This window comes from Carassius auratus, chromosome 21 (genome assembly GCF_003368295.1).
Source record: "Carassius auratus strain Wakin chromosome 21, ASM336829v1, whole genome shotgun sequence".
Taxonomy (NCBI): Eukaryota; Metazoa; Chordata; class Actinopteri; order Cypriniformes; family Cyprinidae; genus Carassius; species Carassius auratus.
Window position 1 is genome coordinate 24,366,450 of NC_039263.1, and position 9,850 is coordinate 24,376,299.

Sequence of the window (9,850 nt, forward strand, 5' to 3'; positions counted from 1 at the left end):
ATATTACTGATCTAGAACTGGAAATCGAGTATTTCTTCAATGGCATCATGAATCTGTGTGATTCTGCATCCATCTTGTTGTGTGTTAAGGCCATAGTAAATGCAACAGCTCGTTTCTATGCTTCTGGTGATCCAATAGGTGATGCTGATGTGAATGTGGGCGGTCAGGCTTTAACATATTCATCTGACGAGTGGCGGAAGTTCACAACGAGTCATTTTAGGATCTTTGTTTTAATGCAGCTTTGAGTTCTGAAAGTTACAGTATGTTTTCATAGTCAAACATCAAACTCTTATCTCAAAAGATCAAGGAAGATCTGAATCCTCGTCATATGGGTCCTTTAAAAGAAAAAGAAAACAAAACAACAACTTTCATTTTGTCTTATTTTGGAAATCATGTATTGAAGCGGTTTTCCACCACGGGATAAAAAATAAAGGTAATTGGGATGTTTCGTCTCACAATTCAAACAATTACTTCCAGTTTGAACTGCAAGATAGAAACGTAAAATTGTGAGATAAAACAAAGAAGCAGAATTGCGACATGAAAAGCCTAAATTTGCGAAAAACCAAAGAATTGAGAAAAAAAAAAGAGTCGCATTGTGAGAAACTCAGAATTCTGAGAAAATTTCACAATTTTACGATTTCCGAGAAAAAAAAGTGCCTTTTTAACTTTTTTTTTTTTTTTATTCCGCAGAGGAAACAGGCTTCCATAATCATGTGACGTCCAATGATCACACCTTTTTTTTTCAGACCATGTGACTGCGGTGAAAAAAAACACACCATACTCATCAGATCATGACATTGCATTATTAATGATACGCTGCTGAATTAAAGTCCTCCTCCAGGTATCAAAGTGCTCAAGAATGATTTGAGCCGGGTAAACATAAATTAATCTTGATCTTTAAATGATGCCGTTTGCACAGCATGAATGACACAGTAATGCGTTTAGCACCGCACACTTGATGCATTGTGTAATTATGTGTGTGGCGCACACCTGCATTCACAAACACCTTACTCATGAGCCTCACAGAAACATGCCCGCTCCCTTCTTTAGGTGGGTATTAATGGAGCTGCCCACAGATCTCCAACCCCTCCCTGACTTTAAACGTTAACAGCACAGACACTGAATGCTGGGAACTCAGCCATGAGAAGAATCAACACATATTTACACATCACACCCATATACACATCTTCCACGGGGGCCGTGATCAAAATATTCACAATAAATATGCAGCCTACTTAAATACATGAGTATTTACTTACAACTAAGTACTATGCTATAAACCTTTTCATTCTTAATTAAAAATATATTATATGGTAATAATCACACAGTATCATGGTATAAATAATAAAATGTAAAAGCATTGAATAAATATAGAAATGTTCTATATAAACACATTTATCCAGTAAATTTAAACAATGCAATTAAATATAAATAGTTTGTAAATTTAATAATATTTTATTAATTGATCAATTCTCAAATATTATTCAACACACACACACATACATACATACATACATACATACATACATACATACATACATACATATATATATATATATATATATATATACTTTAATCAATGAAATAACTAATCAATTAATGAAAAAATAAAATATATTAATTATAAAATATTTAATTTATATTTACTGTATCGATAAACAAACAAGCAATAAAATAAAATAAATAAATTAAATGTAATTAAATAAAATGTAATGAAATAAAATTGACATGTCTGTTAGAAGCCTTAATTTATATTTACAAAACTACTTTTTTCATTTATATATTTTTTATATTATATTTTTATAATATATTTTTTAACTATCCTCACTTATTACATACTAAATTGACTATATTTGACAGACTGTATGATATAAAACTCCCCCACATGTGTTTCTCTGACTTAAGCACAATAAAAGTCATGTATAATTCATCTGCAATGCCATTAACATAAAGTGTGGCGAATACAGTGTGTGTTTTCTGCATTAATTCTGAATGTAAATGTGTCAAATGTGGTCAGGCTACTTATAAATAAGAGAGAATTCAGGTAAATTGGGCCTCTTTTTGCCACTGAAATAACTGAGAAGAAAATGGCCCAGTTATCCTCAATTAACCCTTCATATGAACCATGTTTTATTCCAGGTGACAAAATAACATAATTGCATTGGGTTGCACAAACAAAAGTCCTTTTTTGGAGTCAGGTTATGTCCAAAGAGAATTTTATGTTAACATTTTATGTTCATAAAAATAAAACAATATGCTATATCAAAACATCATCTCCTACAATCATTTGACCAACAATATGTAGTGGCTATATTACAATGTACTTATAATATACTCACATATCGTTGTAATATCTATATAAATGTAATTTATTTTTTTATTTTAATATCGATATGTGATTACATATAACATATCAATGTTATAACGTTTCTTTTAAGGTAATTGCAACAAATGTGCCCAATTTACCTGAATTCACTCTATTTATAAGTTGCCCGGCCACATGTGTTTAAAATGTTTTCAAAATTTCAAGTTTACCTCTCAATTCTGAGAAAATAATAACAATAATTGCATTGAATTAAATAAAGCGGGAATTGCAAGAAAAAAGCAATTTCAGATAAAGTTTTTTCTTTCGCAATTAAACTTTCCAAATTGTGAGATAAACAGATGAAATGTTTTTTACGACAAAAACAGACTTCCATACAAACCATATTTTTCATTAATAAAACTTTAAATCTGTTCTTATCTTAAAGAAAAATCCAATGAAATAAATCACATTTGTTAAAAACTTTCCGAATCAGTGCAGAAAACACATGATACTCTGTGCGTGTGTGTGTGTGTGTGTGCATTTATTCTGAATGTAAACGTGTTGATGATCATGTTGCTATCAGTGCATGACAGGCTGCCAGCGTCTGCAGGTAAACCGTGTGTGTGTGTGTGTGTGTTACTCTCCTCCCATAGCGAGGTGCATGTCAGGTGGACACGTGCGGCCGGCTGCCAACATACTTTTGGTTTGGAGGGAGGGCTGGGTGGGTGTGAACTTTTGTTTAGTGTCTCTCTCTCTTTCACTCTCTCTCTCTCTCTTTCTCTCCCTGATTCACGACACACCTTCTGTGCAAAACGCAACTCCTCTGCTTATCTCTCTCCCCCCGTCTCTCTCTCTCTCTTGTCTGTGTTCACTTTCACATGTTTGAGTCGGAGGATAGCAGTCTGTTTCCTGACACGCAGAGACTTCTCACCAAGACGCAACTCCACCAGCAACACCTAAAGGTCAGCAACCACTACTCTCTCTCTCTCTCTCTCTCTCTCTCTCTCTCTCTAAGTTTGTTTCGATCGCTCACTGTCTGACTGCTCCATCACTGTCTGTGGTGAAATGTAAAAGGATGGCATTTGTTCACTGGTCTTGTGCATCTGTCACTTTTCAGAGTGCATGTAAAGTGCACTAGATAGCGCGGGACCCCCCACCGCCTCGTTCTCACCGTCGCTTTAATTAGAAAGTCTAATACAGTAAAATGAGCTGACAGGTCAGAAACGGGGGTCTGATGCTATCGCAGCATCACTCAGTGCTGCCCTGCAAGAGAACTCACGCTTCAGACGAATCGAGCTTTGGTGAATCCTGAAACAAACATTCGCGATCACGCCATTACAGCAACTCAACCAAAAATGCGTGAGAACAAAAATCTAACTGAAAGGGATAGTTTATATAAGTAAACGAAATCCTTGAAAAACTGATCAGTAAAAAAAATCATATCTACAAAATTAGTAAAAAAACAAAAAAACAATATATGGTATTATCACAGTACTGTTTTGTAAAGGGAAATATTATTGCATATTTATAGGGGAAAATATAAACATTCATAAAAAAATTACTATTATTAACCAAGTCAATTTCATAATGATTTCTAATATTTTCAAACTTTAACGATGCATATATGTGTGTGTGTGTGTGTGTGTGTGTGTGTACCAAATGTCCCCACAAGGAGAGTAAAAGCTGACATTTTTGACATTGTGAGGGCTGGCCTGTGGGAAAAAAATAATTAAAAATAGTACAGGATGTTTATCTGAGAGAATGATAACAGGTTTTCTGTAAATGCTAGGTTTAGGGTTAGGGGATAGAATATTGTTGGGTCAGTATAAAAACAATTCACAGAAAAAACATGTGTATATGTGTATATATATATATATATATATATATATATATAGATAGATAGATATGTAAATATATATAGTTTGCAGTAACAAAAAATTCTATAAATATATTAATTCATTTAAATGTACAATTATTTCTATTTACTAGACAGAAACAAATAGATAGATAAATAAATAAATAAATGTATGTTTTACATATTAATTTGAATTAAATATAATAATATATTATTTACATTAAATATAAAGTTTACACATTTTAATGTTGCAATTTACTTAAAATATAGTATCTTTCTATTTGAAATCGATCAGTTACAGGTAACTGGCTTATATTTGACCATACTCTGACTCAGAAACATTATCTATGATTCTTTATAGTCTATAAGAATGACTTGCACTGTTTCAGAGATGAAAAGATTCTTCAGAAAATCTGATACATTTTAGAATTTAAAGTGAACATTCTAATGAGAAAAATCTAGAGAATTTTTAAACTGCTTTGAACCCTTCTCAGCGTGTTTTCACTATCTGCTGTGACTTTTATTTTGCGTGAACTTCTCATTCGTTGAGACTGTGAGCAGCGGCGGTCATGTCTAAGACAGAATACAGGAAACATCATTCATCTGCTCTCTTTGTGAACATAAGCCGAATGTCTATCACTTCAGCTAAGTGCAGAATGAATCCGAGGGCTTAAAGATTGAAATATGCACTCGGGTAAACTGTGTGAATACAGTATAGACTTCTCATTAAAACAACACAGAGAGAGGGGGAGCTTTGTTCAGTGTGGTCAGGGACAGTGTATCAGGTGAATGGGCAGATGACCGCCAGACTCAATTATTCATTCATTTTAATTGTGGTTGTGACGGGGACCAGATTTTATTTCAATGGCAAGCAGCTGCTTTCAGATCCATCACGGCATGTTGGAGCAGCACTGATTAACCCCACGCTAACAGGCCGTGATTACATAAAAACTCCTGCGTCCAAACCTCACCGTCACTGTTACACACTCAACAGAGCGAGAGAGCGGAGCGAGGGAGTGAGGTTATGCCGGGATACACACCACGCCTTTGTCTGTCGAGTCACTAGGACAAGGTTTATCAAAGTTGAACCTGATCCGAAGCGGTCTTTTGTTACATGCCAGATACTTTTACACTGGCGTGTTCTCAAACACTGGAGAGTGCGCTGTGCTCCGTGCGCTCTCACCGCGGGAGGGTGTGGGAACGAGGGAACCAGAACAATCATCTGGATCTCAGCGCGGTTCTAAATCACTGCTGGGTACGTTACCGTATGTCCCGCTCAAAAACACACACACACACACACACACACGCACAGAGAGACTCCTCCTACAGACACACACACACAGCTCAGAACGACTTAACTACAGATTTCCCATAACACAAATTTAAAAAGATCAAAATACACACACAGTGGTGAGAATGTATGTACACTATTGCTCAAAGAGTACCATTTTTAAATGTTCTTGAAAGAAGTCTTTTCTGCTCACTGAGGCTGCATTTATTTAATAAAAAAATATTTTAAAATATTATTATTTATAATAACTTTTTTCTATTTGAATACATTTTAGAATGTAATTTATTAATGTGATGTGCAGCTGAATTTTCAGCATCATTGCTCCAGTGTTCAGTGTCACATGACCTTCAGAAATCATTCTGATATGCTTAAGAAACATAATCAGTTTCTGCTTAATATTTTTACTTAAATTGTAAAAAAAAAAAAAAATCAGGATTCTTAGGTGAATGGAAAATGCAAACGAACAACACCAAAACATTGTAAAGTACTTTACTGACACTTTTGATCAATTTAATGTATCCTTGCTGAAATAAAATATACACATACTTTATAATATGTAAAACGATATGGTGTCACATTGAGACTTTTTTCATCTTTAGTAGCTAATATTTTCATCAAGTCATCTTTTTTTATTATTATTATTGTACAAACGTAATTTGGACTCAAATAAACAAAGTACTAATAGTGATTAGAATGGTAGAGAAAAGAGCTTCTCCTCAAAAAACGAAAGAGAAAGAAATACAAGAGAATTAATCAGGTTGCAACATTTTAGAGAGCAAAACTTAATGCAAAGAATCAAAATAAAAAATGATAATATTTAAAAAAAATCTAGATTATCAATTAACCTTGATTTACAGTAACAATTCACTTCTGTTTTTTATATGCATTTTGTAGATCATATTTAACTGTAGCTTTCTAAAGCACCTGATCAATGACTGGTCATAAATGAATTTCTGCAGTCAAATATGTTTGTAACACGACTCTACACTGTAGAATTTATCGCTGAACCAGGAAATTGATGTCCTCCATATATGTGCTAGTTTCATTATTGCAAAAAAAGTGCCCCGAAAAATGAGATTATTCAATCACATCTATGCACCATCTCTATCGGTGCCAGTTTCATTATCACAAAATAAACCCCCCTCATGCTGATGCAAACCCTCACATTGGGGTCTAGGTTAATTTTATGATAATGACCAGCTGACGACCACTTACAAAGAGAAGTGTTTTAGTTCTGATGGACAAACCTGTTCATTTAATTCAGTTAGTGAAAGAGATTACAAATGTGTGGTTTGTTACTAAATCATTTCACTTGGAGACACGCTTCTTCTGTGAATGTGTGCATGCCAGTGTGTTAAAAAAGCAGTGAAGCAACCTAATAAGAAGAGTTTGACCCAGTTCACAACCCAAAGAGAAAGTTTAGGGGATTCACATCCGCTCACACAACTTGTTTCTGATGACACAGCTGCCCGACACACTCATACAGAGAGTAAAATACTGCCTCTATATGTCATTTCCCTTCCTCTCTCTTCATCTTCAAAAAAGCCTGTGTGGTGATTTGAATAAAACTCATCTTTCAAAGCCTGACGAATGTCCTGACCTCACCTTTACACACACACACACACCACACACACAGAGAGAGAGCGTTAACACTCACTCTGACAACCAGCTATTAAACACTCACATCTGATGAATTCAAGAGTTAACAACAGATATTAACAGCCAAACACCCATTACCTGATGCTGATGTCATAGCATGATATTTTTAACAGCAATTCAGCAGATCACATGGTCATGTCAATTTTAAAGTCCATCACTATGGTCACGGTGAGTGAGTCGAGACGCTATTTATAAACTCTGAGCGCTGCGATTATATGAACTTTCTTTAAGAATTCAACAAGTGTTTTTCTCTAGCAGCTCCTACACGTCACATGAATGATCGCCATCACAAACAGGAAATTAACCACAAATTTGGGTCAAAGTCTTCAGAAAGTAGAAAACGTTTTATGCTCATACAATGACTCCATACAGCTCATCCGTTCCATATGAAATACTAAACTGATGATCAGTTCGTCAGAATCATAATCTGAACTTGGCATTCTAGAATTATTATGTCTAACTAAGATTTACTGTTCTATAACTAGACTTTACAAAAATACAACCAGACTTATTGTAATAACAGTTTACTCTTCTATCATTAGACGATGTTCAAATCATACTTTACTGTAACAAATTTGACTATAACCAAACTTACTAGAACTAAACTTTACTTTATTACTAGACTATACTATACACTACTATACACTACACTACTATACTATACTATACACTACTATACTATAATATACTATTTATTACTATACACTAACTACTATACTATACTATACACTACTATACTATAATATACTATATATTAGTATACACTACACTATTATACTATACTATACACTACTATACTATAATATGCTATACTATACACTACTATACTATACTATACTATACTATACACTACTTTACTATACTATACACTACTATATTATACACTAGTATACTATGCTATACTATACTATGCTATACTATACTACACTGCAATATACTGTACTATATTATCCTATACAAATTTGACTATAACCAAACTTACTAGAACTAAACTTTACTTTATTACTAAACTATACTATACACTACTATACGCTACACTACTATACTATACTGTACTGTACTATTACTAAACTATAAATTACTATCCTATATTATGCTATACTATACACTACTATACTATACACTACTACACTATACATTACTATACTATACACTACTATATTATACACTACTATACTATGCTATACTATACACTACTATACTATACTAAACTGCAATGTACTGTACTATATTATACTATACAAATTTGACTATAACGAAACTTACTAGAACTAAACTTTACTTTATTACTAGACTATACTATATACTACTATACTATACACTAACTATACTATACACTACTATACTATACTATCCCATACCATACTATACACTACTATAATCTACACTACACTACATTACTATACTATACTATACATTATGTTCTATAACTATTAGTACTACACTAACCAAACTTTATTAGACCTACTATTTACTTTTTTATCCCTAGACCAAACTAGAACTATTCTATAACCGAACCTGGCAACCTGTCCTCCAACCAATACGCTCGTATAGGTTGTTTGTCCAAATCCCTGAAATACGACCCATCAGAGCATATACTACAATTGCGCAAGACTAATCATACTATAATCAATGTTATTAGAATATTATTGAACTACTGTTCTATCACTAAACTGTACTTTAATATAAACAATCTTTATTAGACTGTGAGTGACTTGATTAGATTTACCAATAACTAGACCAATGACTATTAGATTAGTACTAGATTATTGATAAACATTACTAGATTTGACCAGAACATTACCAGAACCATACTGTGCCGTCTACAATCATACCTGATTATTTATTATATACTATAAACTTTTAGATATCTAGACTAATAAATAACTAGAATATAGTCATTTTTATTACACTTACTCTTACCACATGTACTATTCTATCACTAGATTAGACTAAAGATATATATACTATGACCGAACTGGATTTTACTATTATAAACTATACATCTGTGCTATAACTACACTAATAAGACATAATATAACTATTATATTCTACCATTAGACTATAACTAGTTACCAAAATTGATTAGAGTTTACTATAAATGTAATGGTTCCATCCTATACTCAAACATAGATTCTGTTAAACTAAACTTCACTTTACTATACTAAATGTAACTTTAGTATAACTATATCTTCATATGGTAGCACTTTATTTTACAGTCCTTTTCCGCATGTGCATACTAGGTATTTGATACAATAATTACAATAACTAGGTACTAACCATTAACCTAATCCTAAACCTAACCCTTATAGTAAGCATATTTTATCCAGTACTTTCTTACAGTATAGGTAACATTTTATACTTTATCATACTATACTACAATACTATACTCAAACATTTTATTAGGCTTCACACACTACATCTAAAGTTTACTTTACAATAGTAAGACTACACAACTAAGCATTAATATCCTGTACTGTCAAGTCTATCCTAAACTATTGCTAAACTTTACTATGACTGTACATCTTTGTATGGTAACATAGTTTAGTTTCTTTTAGCTGATGCATCTTTCTTTTCATTTAAGCCTGATCTGATGTGATTTCGTCTGAACGCTTTGGGCCTATGTGTGTGTGAGTGTGTTTGAGTGATTTCCTCTGAGAGCAGCTGATTGGGGAGCATCTAAACTCCTGTAGGTGTTTCCTGTGTGAGAAGAGTCACTGTAACCAGTGGCAACTCCCAG